A 14,977-nucleotide genomic window follows, 5' to 3' on the forward strand; every position below is an offset into this window, starting at 1 on the left:
TCATTTACCGTAACTACCCAACAGTGAAAATATAATACAATGTGACAAATCTATAACCTTTCAATAATTGACAGTCAATTTAACCTGGTAAATTTTGGACGTCAGCAATGCTGCGTCATGGCCCTGATACATCATTCTGAATAAACTGAAAAATCTTACTTTAATTAGATCGCCGGATAACGCGTATATATCTGCTCCTATAAGAAATTTTCCTGGCGCAGCTAAGTGCAATGCTGGCCGATAGATTTGTCTTATAAAAAAGGAAAGAACTGACTTTTCTTTTCAATAATTGGGATTGCCAAGGATTGGAGAAATTAGTGAATTCTTTAAATTGAGATAAATGTCAAAAGTTACTTTTTATGAGAAAGATTATTATTAACAGATTTTTTTAAATATTTACATCTGACTTGATGTAACAATACTACATAAGCACGAGGCTGCTTTTACCTTATCCTACAACGCTCAGACTCTGCCATCGCTGCACACGACCGGCCCAGCCAACACGATACACCAGACACGACTGCTCGCTAGCAACAACCTACTCCTACTGCTACACAGTTCCTACTGCAGTCAATACTGCTCTTTGGTCTCAGATTCTCTTATAGCTTACATATCGCAGGTAGCGCGTGAGCAATACATCAAAATTACATCAGCTCGAGTGCGCTAGCAACAAATTCTTTAATTACAGACCTCTTACAACACTACCAAAGATGAGACAACTCCGTCAAGTACTTTGCCAGTTATGGACTTTTAAACAGTGGATACCTTTTTTTGGACCCCTCTGTATTATACTTACTCTGTATTACACATCCTAAAGATGCCCAACTGGATGGAGATGTGTGTATGAAGCTGAAAGCGCAGTGGAACAACTATAGCTCAAGCAAGACAAGGCGCTTCACATGTACAAGGATTGTCGAGAATAGCGGAGATTATGATTAAAAAAAAATCACATGAAGTGTGCGAAGGTGATCACTCGTCAGTTCCAAAGTGCTACCAGGAGTCCAGTGATCATAATGAGTGCACGTAGGGAATTAAAAGGAATGGGGTATAATGGTCGAGCAGCTGTTCACATACCACACGTTTCTGCAGTCAGTGCTAAGCGACATTTGAAGTGATATGAAGAGCGACATCGTTAGACTGTGTTTGACTGGAAACGAATGATTATAAGTCCAGAATTACTCTATACCCTGTGGCAATCCGATAAGCGGGTTTGGGCTTGGCGAATACCTCCTGGACAACATTGCCTGCGATCGTACGTAGTGCCAAATTAAACCTCTAAATGCAGAAAGTTGTCAGCACATCTTACAGGGTTGTGTACTGCATACTGTAACGGACCGGTCCGGAGCATGACAGTACATCCTGTCATAAATCAGAATTTCAGAGGAAATGGTTTGTGGACAATAAATTGCTGAAACGGAGTGCGCTGCCTAGTGTTCCGACATGAACCAAACGGAATACCTTCGGATGAACATAAATATGGATGAACATAGATTTCGCTCCAGACCCCAATCTTCTACACAACTATCATTTTCGGTTTAGGCTCTTCAGGATAAATTGGCTGCTATTCCTCCACAGACGTTTAGACACCCCACTGAAAATGTCCCCACCAGAGTGCAAGCCATCATAAAGGCGAAGGGTGGACGCACCACGTGAGGATGTCCTCTAATAAATGTCTTGATGCTTCTGATAAGTCGAAGGTTATGTCTGTTGCCGACCGAACGATGTCTTATTTTCGGTGGAATGAGATTATTGTTGCCTACGTATCCATTTTTGCACTAGAAAATGACCATATGCTCGAAACAGACGAACAGTGAACAAGAAAGTACTCACGAGGTTGGTTAGAAAAGATATCGGAACGGAATAGGAAAAAAAAAAACTATTTACATCACTGAAATATTTTTTTTTATTTTTCAGTGTAGCTCCTTGTAGAACTTTTGGTACAGCGATGTTCCAGTGCCTTGATCCCATCTCGAAAATGAGTTTCCTCCAGGCCTGTAAAATAGTTTTCAACTCCAGCTATCAGTTCTTCGTTTGATGTGAATCTTCGTCCACCAAGAAAAATTTTCAGATTTGGGAAAAGATGGAAGTATGACGGAGCTATATCAGGTGAATCAGGCGGGTGTGGCAACAGTTCATGCTATGTTTCGTGTAATTTTACGAAGGCGACGGTACAAGTGTGCGAGCGCGCATTTCTTTGATGGAAGATGAAGTGCTTCCTTACTAAACCTGGCCTTTTTCGCGTATCTTTCGTTGTAATTTGTCCAGGAGGTTAGCATAGTATTCTCCAGTAATTTGTTGCCCAGTGGAGAGAAAATCTACAAACAGAATCCCCTTCACATCCCAGAACACTGATGCCATGACCTTTCCTGCCGAAGGAATTGTCTTTGCTTTCTTTGGTGGCGCAGAATCAACGTATTTCCACTGCTTTGACTGTTGTTTTGTCTCTATGGTATAGTAATGCACCCAAGTTTCATCTTTGGTCACAAACTGGTGCAAAAAAATCTTGTACGTTTCTCATAAAGCGGGCCGAACATTGTTCCGCTATGTCCGTTCTCATGCGGTTTTGATCCAGCTTCAAGAGTCGCCGCACCCATCTTGCAGGACATTTTTTTTCATTTCTGATTCTTCAGTTAAAATGTGTCATACCCTTTCAGATGACATCTGGCAAGCCTGAGCAACTTCACGCACTTTCAATCGACGATCCTCCATGACCATTTTGTGCACTTTTGCATTGATTTCGGGAGTAGTGACATATCTTGGCCAATCACTGCGCGGATCATCATCTGAGCTATCCCGACCAAATTTACATTCATTTGTCCACTTGGCAACTGTTGAATATGAAGGAGCAGAGACCCCCAGTGAAATCTGAAAATCGGCACGAACGTCCTTCGCTTTCGTACCTTTCTTTACGAAGTATTTAATCACTGCTCGAATCTCGACTTCTTCGATCTTCGCAAATCACTACGCGGGAACAACAACAGAGCCGCGTCAGCGCCACAGCTCTCTTCCAAGAGCACTGTCGTGGCACATGTTTATATGTTTATGTGAATATCACGTGAACAACTCGCTGCGCTAGCGCTGACCTCTCGTAGTGATTCTGTTAACTTTTCAAACCACCCTCGCATTTAAACCAACAGCCTGGTGAAAATGATATTGTGCATTACATTTATTGCGTCTGTAGTGTTCACTCAGTAGACGTTAACGACCGTTTAATAACTTACGAAATTTCAAAACAGCTCATAATCCACAGCGGATTGGAATATTCACACTAGAATCAATACCTGGCCTGTGGCTAAGTAATTTCTCTGCGGTATTCCTTTGTTCAGGAGTTTTAGTCCCGTGAAGGGAGCAAGAGAGCTGTTGTTAACTGTGAACAGAGGTACAGTAATAATTGAAACTCTGAAGGCAGATCCTGAATGACGCTATTCATTGGCCATAATGTCTAATTTCTGGATTCGATTCCCGATCCAACAATTTGTCAAGAAGTTTAAAAAAAGGCACACTCCGCTGCAAAGTGCAAGTGTCAGTGTAGAAGTGAGTGTAGTTCGAGCGCCAGGTGTTGTCACTGCCGCGAGAGAGCGCTACGGCCGCAGACCACTTTAAAGCGCACGTGGCGTGTGATCTGATACGTCGCTCCTCAGCGTGAAGTAACGTAGTTGAAAATCACATGACTGTGTTCCACCTGGAAGCTCACATTTCGTGCGATGTCGTGTTAACAGCCAACGTACTAAAATGAGGAAGAAGTGGAAGGATACATGTTATTTGAGGAAATAGGCTACACAGGTTTACTATATAATGTTTCAGTTTGCTTTTTAATGAAATGCTCACTGAGGGTAAAATTTGTCAACAACTGTTCTACAACATGTTTCGATATGTGGTGATTTTACGATCTTTATACTCTTCTTACGCTGAATAATAAGTGAATACTTGTTCACTATACACCGACATTGGATTGACAGTAATTTCCCAACTTTCTGGGATCCATACTTCCTGTTTCCATTTATTTATCCCGCAATGTTCCGTTCCCAGGTGGAGGCTGAATTTACAAATACATTTAGTATAGATGACAATAACTGAAAATGTTTCGTACTAATTGGCCGTTCAGATATGCTCTCAGATCTATGCATTCCCCCGAGTACAGCCAAGTGGCTGAGACATAGATCATGCATTTAAAAGGACGGCTAATCCATTTCGACGTCAGTTGGTTGGATATGAGGTATCCTTGGTTTCCACAGATCGCTTGTGACAAATGTGGCGAGAGATCCTGCAACATGGCCCATGTCGAAGTCTCCTCCGATGGTACTGAAATTACGGAAATTTGTCCCTACTGACCTCGAAGTTAATGGGGGCATCAGCTTCGATCACATGCTCTATCTTAACTCTTGTCCAGTGTACTTAAAGTTTTTAACAACTAGGGCCAATCAAGCATATTCAATGCTACATCGAAAATAATATTTTTTTTTTCAAGTGGGTACTACCAAGGGATATTTGAAATCCGCCCTTTAGACTCTTTCACTGCGTGGCTGTTCGTTTTCATTCACCAGAGTGTAAGGTGTCAGGCAAATCCAACACCTTCTATGAAAACCCTGACATGATAAGCAAATCCAGTAGTATGTCACATAGCTCCGAATAAATCGTGACATTAAATTAACCAAAGTAATACGAGTAACGAGTGAGCAAAATGGAATACCACAGACTAACACAAGAATGCCTAAATGCATGTCATACCTTCCCACTGTAAGACAGACGCAGTTTCGAGGGGAGAAACGAGAACAGAAGCCGAGAGCAGAAGCGTGTTAAGCTAGAAGGCCCAACGATAAGAGACGGGATGGACACACACATCTCCAGCTAACCGCTAGGACCACCCCCAGCCCATGTTAAAAGTAGAGCCCTCCAGAAGAACAGTATAGATCTTCCGATAAAACAAGAAGGGCCAAACCAACCGCAAGTTTTAGCGTGAGACTTTTTCGCGTCTCTGTTACGTCAGGACCACCCCCAGCTCATGTTAAAAGATAGAGCCTTCCAGAAGAACAGTATAGATCTTACGATAACACTAAAAGGACCACACCAGATGTAAGTTTTAGAGTGAGACTTTTTCGCATCTCTGTTACGTTCTCTAAAAACATTGCCCCACCACGAAAATTATAACGTTTCTCATTGGATAGACAGAATTTTTGTAGGCGGAACTTAAGGTTAACATTGAGATCCTGATTGGTCAGATGAAAACACAGCCAGATAGTTTTTTTAAACCAATTTCGGTAAATTGTAGTAAGGAGAAGTTAGGAGAGAGTTGCTTCCAAGACGGCGAGGTGAGCAGAACTGTGCTGCCGCCGCCCCCTGACGAACAACGACAAGGTAATGAACGCAATGCGATGCCGCTTAACAGCGCATAAAGCTTCACTCAGAACTGCAGAAGTCTCATCCCCCTCTTTGCGTAATACTAGTGTCGATCGTCAATTAAAGCTCCTGGTATTCACATTTGCCACTTGAAGTAAAAATCTGAAACGTGATGATTTTTCTGTTATATAGTTATAGAGAAGCCACATCAGCCACTGTAATTTACGACAAGTTAGATAAGTAATTATAGATAAATGAGGGTCACTGTAGACCATTTTGATAGTTTTCTCTCTTGTGAAACTTAATTTAAAAGCTAGATTATAGATGTGATATGGCATATGTCATACTTCGACCCATTGTAGAACTTGGAAACCCACTCAGGGAATATTCGTTCTTATTTTTGTTGAATGCAGTTAGTTTTTACCATCCTGTATTAATACATTTCCTTTTATCAATAGTGCAATTTATAAACAATGTTTTGAGAGCAGAATAAAATTTCCAATGGTAAACTTAACTGCTTTCTCGACGTTATTTTACCAGCTAACTAAAAATAGGAAAGCCTTGAACCCCTTCTACTAAATTTAGTTAGTATTAAGATTCTTTTACAGGGAGTGCAGTGGATCTGACGATGAAATCATTAAGTATTTCGTTATATCATCGCTAGTCTCACTGAACTCTTCTGAACTCTACATTTCATGTGTAGTCTGGCGTCTCCTTACCAGCAACAGGTCCCAGGTTCAAACTAGTCAATTCCCTAAAAAACACGTTCATAGCGTCGTTACGCGAAAGCGGTAGGGAGACACGATATAAAACAAACAGACACCACACAGAATGTTAGAAAATGGCCACCCTGGCAGGATTGTAAAATACCATGATTGAAAGTCGACCACATGGCTAACTAGGTCAGAAAAATATCCTGCTGAAAAATTTTCGTAGTAAAAAATTATTTCTTATAGTTATATATAGTTGAAAGCAGTAGGTGCAGCGATAGATAGTGAGACATTCTAGCAGAGACAATGACATAATTAAGTTATGAATTTGAAAAATTGTTAGAATTAAGTTTTCTCCTCAATGCAGGCGCACAGGTGGCTGATACATCGTTGACAAGTTGGTTCTGATCCAACAAGTAAGTGAATGGTTTGTCAAGTCGTGTGTGTAAAACGTTTATGAAACGCGCGAGATCGTATGAGCGCATGTTGACTCGAAGTAGGGCACGTGAATTGCTTTTAAAACATAAAATAAGGGATTCGGAAAGATTAGCAATGACTGATCGAGACCTTGACCGAATTGAGGTAGAGACCCAGCATGAAAATGGACAGAGAATAGAGGACAGTACAACAGACGATGCAGAATCGCAAGAAATAGGACATACAGCTCACCATAACGAGAATAATGTACTTCAAGGCATAGAAATCGTAAGTCAGCATACGAGAGAGGAGCAGGAAAGTAGAGAGACAGTCGATGTGGTTTCTAACTGGCGTCTTGAATACGTTGAACCCATAGTACAAGTAATCAGAGCTCCCTCACCTCAGAGTACAAGGAATGCGAGCAGAAATGTGTCACAGCACAGTTCAATGCAATCGGTTGCGAAACAACACTTGGGCGAAAACACAGAGCGCAGGACGTCGGAAGAAAACGCAATAGGACCCACCAATCTGGCAGAATTATTACATCAGATTACGGAAACCATGACAAGGCAAAATAAAGACATAACGAACCAAATTCACATTCAAAATGCAGAAACCATGAAACAAATGCGTGCGATTGAAGAACAAAACAAAAAAAATTCAGTTACACCTTAGTCATATTGCGGACGAGGCAAAAGAATCTCTAGAAGTGATAGGAAAATTAATAACTGGTCACAATCAATTGAGAATAGACATTGACAAGATACAAACTGACGTACAAACATTGGGTAATGACATTCAGGACGAGATCAAAACATTACGTAACAACACCCAGGGAGAAGTCAAGAAACAGATAAACGTAATTACTAGACAAGCAGCAGGTACAGCGCGTGAAATTGTTGAAAACAGTGTGCTACACAAACGTATCACAAAAGCAGCGCTGAAAAGATATGATAACCGCATAGTCAAAATAGAAGCGCAAACGAAGCGACAGTTTCAGAAATTGCGAACAGAGTTGTTGCAAACCATTGAAGAGCGTAGTGAACACAATCTAACAAGCACAGAGTCTGCAACCACATCCGTATCTGTAACAGCACCGGAAAAACAAGCAATTACCGAAGATATCATGCATTTGCGATACCAATCACAGGTGTAAAGTAACATACGTGACAATGGAAAGCCAGGTCGCGAAGAGTACAGTGCAATGCATTCAGCTACACGTTTACAACCGATGGAAGAAAATTATTGCGTACCACTCCAACGATACTACGCAAGGATAGGCGAAAGTTACAGTGGACATTATCCAATGGATCTACCACAACCGGAAAGAACGACGGGAGAAATGATCAGAAACAAAAGTGGCGAAGAATCGCGAATTTCATATGGAACTATGACGAAGTATGACAACGATCATTTCCTCACAGTCATAAAATTTCAACACTTTCGAGAAGGAAACTCATTACATCCACTAGCTTTTATTGATAGGTTCCTACTTAAATTACCAGAACACTGGACGCTAGCACACAAATTAGACTTTATACGTGCACACATGTCAGGAACAGTCGCAGAAACCATGCAGAATGTTGCAGCGACATGCCGACCGTACGAAGATTTCAGAGAGAAACTTCTCTCACGGTATTGGTCCAGCGAAGCACAGAACAGAGTGAAGTACGAATTATTACAGAACCCTTATTTGGAAAATTCAGGAGAGAAGAGGGTCGTAAAATTTTTCGAATTCATGGCAAAGAAAAATCAATGCTTAGATGTACCATAGAGTGACGGAGAGTTGATAAAATTATGCGCGATTGAGGCTACCACTGAAATACTAGCAATCATTAGTAGGTCGCGGAGGCAATGACGTCGAAGCATTTAATGGTATTCTAAGGGAACTAGAGTTCATATTTTCGGAAGACGACGCAAGAAAAAGACGAAGCGCACTTGAAAGCGAAAGCAAAAAGCAGTGGAATCCACAAGTCACAGTACGAAGAAACAATAATTACGAACCATGTGATAACTTCGCACCAAGAAACGACAATAGATTTCAACAAAGAACCGGTTATGGATTTAAAAGAGAATATGGCAATAACTGTAATTCACCCAGGAAAGGCAACAACTATTACAGAGGGAATAACGACAACCAGAACGGGTACTGAAGAACCAATAGACCGACAAATTATCAACAAAGAAACCAGTATCAACAAGCTGAACAAGAAAAGAGAATACAGATAGAAGAGTTGGAGGTAATACCACCAAACCCTGATAAACGTTCGAATTGAGAGAATGATGCACCGACCCGAGAACAATTCAAAATGGCTCTGAGTACTATGGGACTTAACATCTATGGTCATCAGTCCCCCAGAACTTCACTACTTAAACCTAACTAACCTAAGGACATCACACAACACCCAGCCATCACGAGGCAGAGAAAATTCCTGACGGCACCGGGAATCGAACCCGGGAACCCGGGCGTGGGAAGCGGGAACGCTACCGCACGACCACGAGATGTGGGCTCAAGAACAATTGCAGCACGTTTAACAGAGAAGTAAAAATCTTATCACGAGAAGAGAAGAAGGAACAAACAAATCCGCAGGGACCAGATGAAAACGAAGACAAGATAATAACAATATCGTGTTGGTACGAAATTAATTGGGAGAATACTGACGAGGAAGATGAATTACCAGAGGCATGCCAAAGAATGTAGGAGGAAAGGACGAAGTAGTGAGTATTGCAGAGCTATTTGAAATGGAAACCAGGGAAAGCGAATTCAATGAGGATAATGCGCAGTCGACAGAAATTGAAAATAAGTTACGAGTGGGCACACAACCCTACGGATATAATGAAGGAAGTTATGAAGCGATAATTAGAGCATTTAGATGCGATTATGTGGAAGCAGCGATGAAGAAGGAGAAGATATATGAGGATTTTGAAGAAAGCGTAAATGAAAGAAGAAATAGAGAAGAGGAAATAAAAGAGAGAGAAATAGCAGTCGAAGCTTATCCTGCAGAAAGTTCGAATTCAAAAGGGAAATTCCTAAAAAGACTCATGTATGATTCAGTGGAGGATTCGTTGATGCAAGAAGAAGAAGAACAGAACCAACTCTTTCAAATTCAACCAATTGTGAAGGCCATGGTAAAGCATATCCCAGTCAATATTGTAACTGATAGCGGAAGTGAACTGACTACGATCTCAGAAAATTTATTCATGCAGTGTAATGCAATTAGGAATTGCCAGCTCTGAAAACACGTAAGATTAAAGTAAGAGGTCCTATTAGAAACAATGCTGCGGAAGTTACGAGACAAACAAGGTTAACTCTTTCATGTCAAGGTCAAAAGATCAAAGCCAATTTCGTGATTATACCTAAACTAACTGTAGATTTGATTATAGGTGCAGATTTTTTAAATGAGAGACGAGCAATAATAGATATGGGGAAAGGTAGCCTAACATTTAGGAATGTCACACTTCTCTTTGAGCAAAAGCTAAAATTAGAAGAAATACCAGTTATAAACAAACAATTAAGAATGATGTGCAATAAAGAGGATGAAGAATTAGAATGGTATGCACAAAAGGGGGAATCGCCTCAACTCATGTCAGAAGTTCATAAAGAAATCGACGCAAAATTGCAAGAAGTTCAAGGTATTTCGGAACACAGCAAAAGAGAATTAGAGGGTATTTTACGAGATAAAGCAGAGGTATTTTTACCTAAGACTGGCAGTATTAAACACTTTCAGTAGAAGTTTGAAGATTAATTTTATTTCTGGTAAATAATCAGCATAATATTTGAAGAGTCTGTTGCAGATAAGATCATCAGCAGAAAGAAGAATGAAGAGAGAGGAAGGTGGAAAAAAGAAAGTAGTTTCAATAATAACAAAAACAAAAATAACACCAATAGTACCACAGAGTAAGGTGAAGGGATAAAGCATAGAGAGTCTAACAGCATGAAATACTAAAATGCTATACACCACGACACTACACAAAAAAAACGAATTTGAGGATTTTTGTAGAAGTTAAGACTCAAAATATCTTAGAATTGTAACATGGAAATGGGGCCAAAATTTGTAAAGCTTTTAAGAAGGCGTAAAGCAATGTAGGTACTAGACATATGTTAGATGATTATAAGTAAAACTTTTTGTAAGAACCATTGTAAAAACTCCAGCAAAGACAAGATGCAACGACCCACTAGTTGCAACGAGAGAAGTATCAAGAAAGAAAAGGACGTAATTAGCAAGACACGATTCCTACAAGGCAGAAGCGTCGAGAGAAAGGAAAGGACAGCAAGACCAACTTAAGGGCCTTGTCTCGGAAGTGGGCCATAAATCTGCCCGCTAAGCGGAACCCTGCTGGGACAGGACACAGAGCCACACAGTGGCGGAACCCTGCAGACAGGACAACGAATGCCAGAAGAAACCGGTGCAGGGACCGACACCCAATCACTGGACTTTCACCACTCATAAACCCCAGAGCGCCCCGGCCCAATGAGAAGACCGCCTGGGCAAGCCACCACTGGCAACAAACAAAAAAAATGTGTAAAAGTCACACTACTGCTATTAAACAGCACGCTGATGCACAAAGCTGAAAAATACTTCCACAAAGTAAAAATGACACGCCCAAACAATTACTAAGAGGATAACTTCAAAGCAACTAGTTATCAATAAATATTTCAATATCCTGCCCAGAGAAGAACCAAGAAGCAAGTGAGAAGCAGAGAAAAAGAAGGAAGAAGTTGAAGATTCGCAAGATGGAGACCAAGAAAGATGATGGGTGAAAAATAGACGACATACCTTCCCAAATCCCTATCCTATTGTAACCTAGTCGTCTGCGAAGTATTACAACGTAAAACGACCTCTTCCAGCCACACATAACGATGACTTTCACGCATACAAAGCCAGTAAACCACGAGATTCTGCACTCACAGCTCCATTCCATTATGGGACCTCCACAACAGCAATGCACACTTGCTAAGCCAACAAGGAACGACGAACGGTGCTGTACATTAAATATTTGCCCACATCCATCTCGCTCAAGTCCATATCCTTCGTACAAAAACATTCGCCAACCTCATGCTTAAATATTCATGGGATTGTGTGAATGAGTGAAACCAAATTATGTGATGTAGGAATTGTGCAAAAGAAACATGTAAAAAACTAAATAAGTTAAGCACACCAGACAGCTGATAAACTACAAAATAACAGTCATTCACTATGGACTGAAGTAAAAAATAGATATCGATAAAAATAAGTCATTAGTTCTGAAATGGACAGTATGTAAAGAACAAAAGTGAGGCATAATAAACACAAAAACTATATGCCACTTATTTTCTCTTCATAAAAATGTTTTCCCTTTTTTTAAACATTTGTACCATTTGTTAGGATAATATCTCAATACTTGTGTATGTATATTTCTTTGTCAAAGCGATTCTTGGAAATAATACATTTTACTTGTACATGATATTTAGAAAATGTGTTAGGTATAGATTTTACATAATTACTACATTTATAAAAACAATATTTCTAAGAAAATCGATGTGAAAGACTCCTCACTTTCGATAACAATCCTAACAATTAAATACAGAAAGAAATAATTAAAAAATTATAATTATAATAGAATAAAAATATTCTTCTCTTGTCAATATAAACATGTTTTTGAGAATAATGTGGAAGAATGCAAAAATATAGATTAGTAATACAAACTAGCATAGAACAGAATAACGTGGCTGAACAGTCGGCAACAAAATTTAGATAACGGAATAATTTTTGACTGGCTTAGGCAACGATTCAATCATTGCCTAACTTCAATGCAAAAATATAAGTTCGAAGAGTGGTGATATGTAAGATGTCAGGCAAATCCCACACCTTCCATGAAAACCCTGACATGATAACCAAATCCAGTAGTATGTCACATAGCTCCGAATAAATCGTGACATTAAATTAACCAAAGTAATACGAGTAACGAGTGAGCAAAATGGAATACCACAGACTAACACAAGAATGCCTAAATGCATGTCATACCTTCCCACCATGAGACAGACGCAGTTCCGACGGGATAAACAAGAACAGAAGCTGAGAGCAGAACCGTGTTAAGCTATAAGGCCCAACGATAAGGGACGGGATGGACACACACGTCGACAGCTAACCGCTAGGGCCACCCCCAGCCCATGTTAAAAGCTACAGCCCTCCAGACGAACAGAATAGATCTTACGATAACACAAGAAGGGCCAAACCATCCGCACGTTTTAGTGTGAGACTTTTTCACATCTCTGTTATGTCAGGATCTCCCCCCAGCCCATGTAAAAGATAGAGCCCTCCAGAAGAACAGCATAGATCTTACGATAACACAAAAAGGGCTACCCCAGCCGCAAGTTTTAGCGTGCGACTTTTTCGCGTCCCTGTTATGTCAGGACCACAACCCCCCCCCCCCCCCCCCCCCCATCCCATGCTAAAGCATAGAGCCCTCCAGAAGAACTGTATAGATATTACAATAACACTAAAATTACCACATCAGCTGCAAGTTTTAGCGTGAGACTTTTTCACATCTCTGTTACGTTGCAAACTTTAAAAACATTTCTCCACCACGAAAAGTATAACATTTCTCATTGTATACACAGAATTTTTATAGGCAGAGCTTAAGGTTAACATTGAGACCCTGATTGGTAAGATGAAAACACAGCCAGATAGTTTTTTTAAACCAACTTTGGTAAATTGTAGTAAGGAGAAGTTAGGAGAGTGTTGCTTCCGAGACGGCGAGGTGAGCAGAGCTGTGCTGCCCGCTGGCCCCCGGACGAACACCGACAAGGTAATGAACGCATGCGATTCCACATAACACCGCACAAAGCTTCACTCAGAGTTGCTGAAGTCTCATATGTTACACCCCCTTTTTGCGTAATACTAGTGTCGATCGTCAATTAAAGCTTATCTTTTTCACATTTGCCATTTGAAGTAAAAATCTGAAATGCGATGATTTTTCGGTTATATAGTTATAGAGAACCCACATCAGCCACTGTAATTTACGGCAAGTTAGATAAGTAATTGAAGATAATTGAGGGTCACTGTAGACCATTTTGATAGTTTCCTCTCTTGTGAAACTTAATTTAAAACCTAGATTATAGATGTGATATGGCATAGGTCATCCTTCCATCCATTGTAGAACTTGGAAAACCACTCAGGGAATATTCGTTCACATTTTTGTTGAACGCAGTTGGTTTTTATCATCCTGTATTAATACATTTCCTTTTATCGATAGTGCAATTTATAAACAATGTTTTGAGAGTAGAATAAAATTTCCAATGGTAAACTTAACTGCTTTCTCGACGTTATTTTACCAGCTAACTAAAAATAGGAAAGCCTTGAACCCCTTCCACTAAATTTAGTTGGTATTAAGATTCTTTTACAGGGTGTGCAGTGGAGCTGACGCTGAAATCATTAAGTATTTGGTTATATCATCGCTAGTCTCACTGAACTCTTCTGAACTCTACATGTCATGTGTGGTCTGGGGTCTCCTTACCAGCAACAGGTCCCAGGTTCAAACTAGCCAATTCCCTAAAAAACACGCTCAGAGCGTCGTTACGGTAGGGAGACACGATATAGAACAATCAGACACCACGCACAATGTTAGAAGAGGTTGAAAATACCGCTACAGTTGTAAAGTGATGTTATCATCACACGTCCTGTTTCGGTCTCTTATATGCCCATCTTTAGGTGTCGTAAATTGGTGCTGTGACCCCCGAGAGCCGCGGTGGACGTGTACTAGGCGCGGTGTGCTACCTACGAGCGCAGACCATGCTCCGATATTTATTATTTGCTTTGATCCTTTATACTCCTTATGCTACTGTGAAAACATTTTTGAGACATAAAATGGTCAATATCCCGTTGTGGAATTGCGATAGAAGAACTGTTTTGGAAAAAATATAATTATAACAAGCAAGACGAAATTTAAGCAGTGCATTATTAACTTTTAAACTAACTGGAAATATGCCGTAGATCAGAAAAGAGATAACTCGCCAGTAGTCATTACCCTCAAACAATGGAAAACTCATAAATCTGTTTGTTTAGGAACTGACATTCCAGTACATGTATCTGTGAAAGATTATTTTTCGTACAAAATTCGTCACGTTACTATGCGATATGCAAGTAAGATTGGATTGGTTTTATCCTTAATGAAACAATTATGTCCTACAGTAGTAGAAACATGCACCATATATACATTTATTGACTGAATTCCGACATCTCAATAGACAACGAAGATGAATTTACGAACACAAGTTTGATTTAAAAATTTCCTGATTTTGGCATGTTACAGTGCTTGTTATCTAATCCAAATTAAGCGTTTTATTATTTATTCACTTTCAGTAGCTAACTTTTAATGTCAGCTGAATATCAGGGATTAAAATATTGAAACTGAAGTTGTTAATAAATAATTCCAGACGTGAGATAAGGAATTCAAAGACGATAACCTGTGTGGACAAACCCAGAGTCATCTGAAAGGAAAGATCCTCATAGAGTGACACTAGGCTGCCTATT

The sequence above is a fragment of the Schistocerca gregaria genome, chromosome 5 (genome assembly GCF_023897955.1).
Source record: "Schistocerca gregaria isolate iqSchGreg1 chromosome 5, iqSchGreg1.2, whole genome shotgun sequence".
NCBI lineage: Eukaryota > Metazoa > Arthropoda > Insecta > Orthoptera > Acrididae > Schistocerca > Schistocerca gregaria.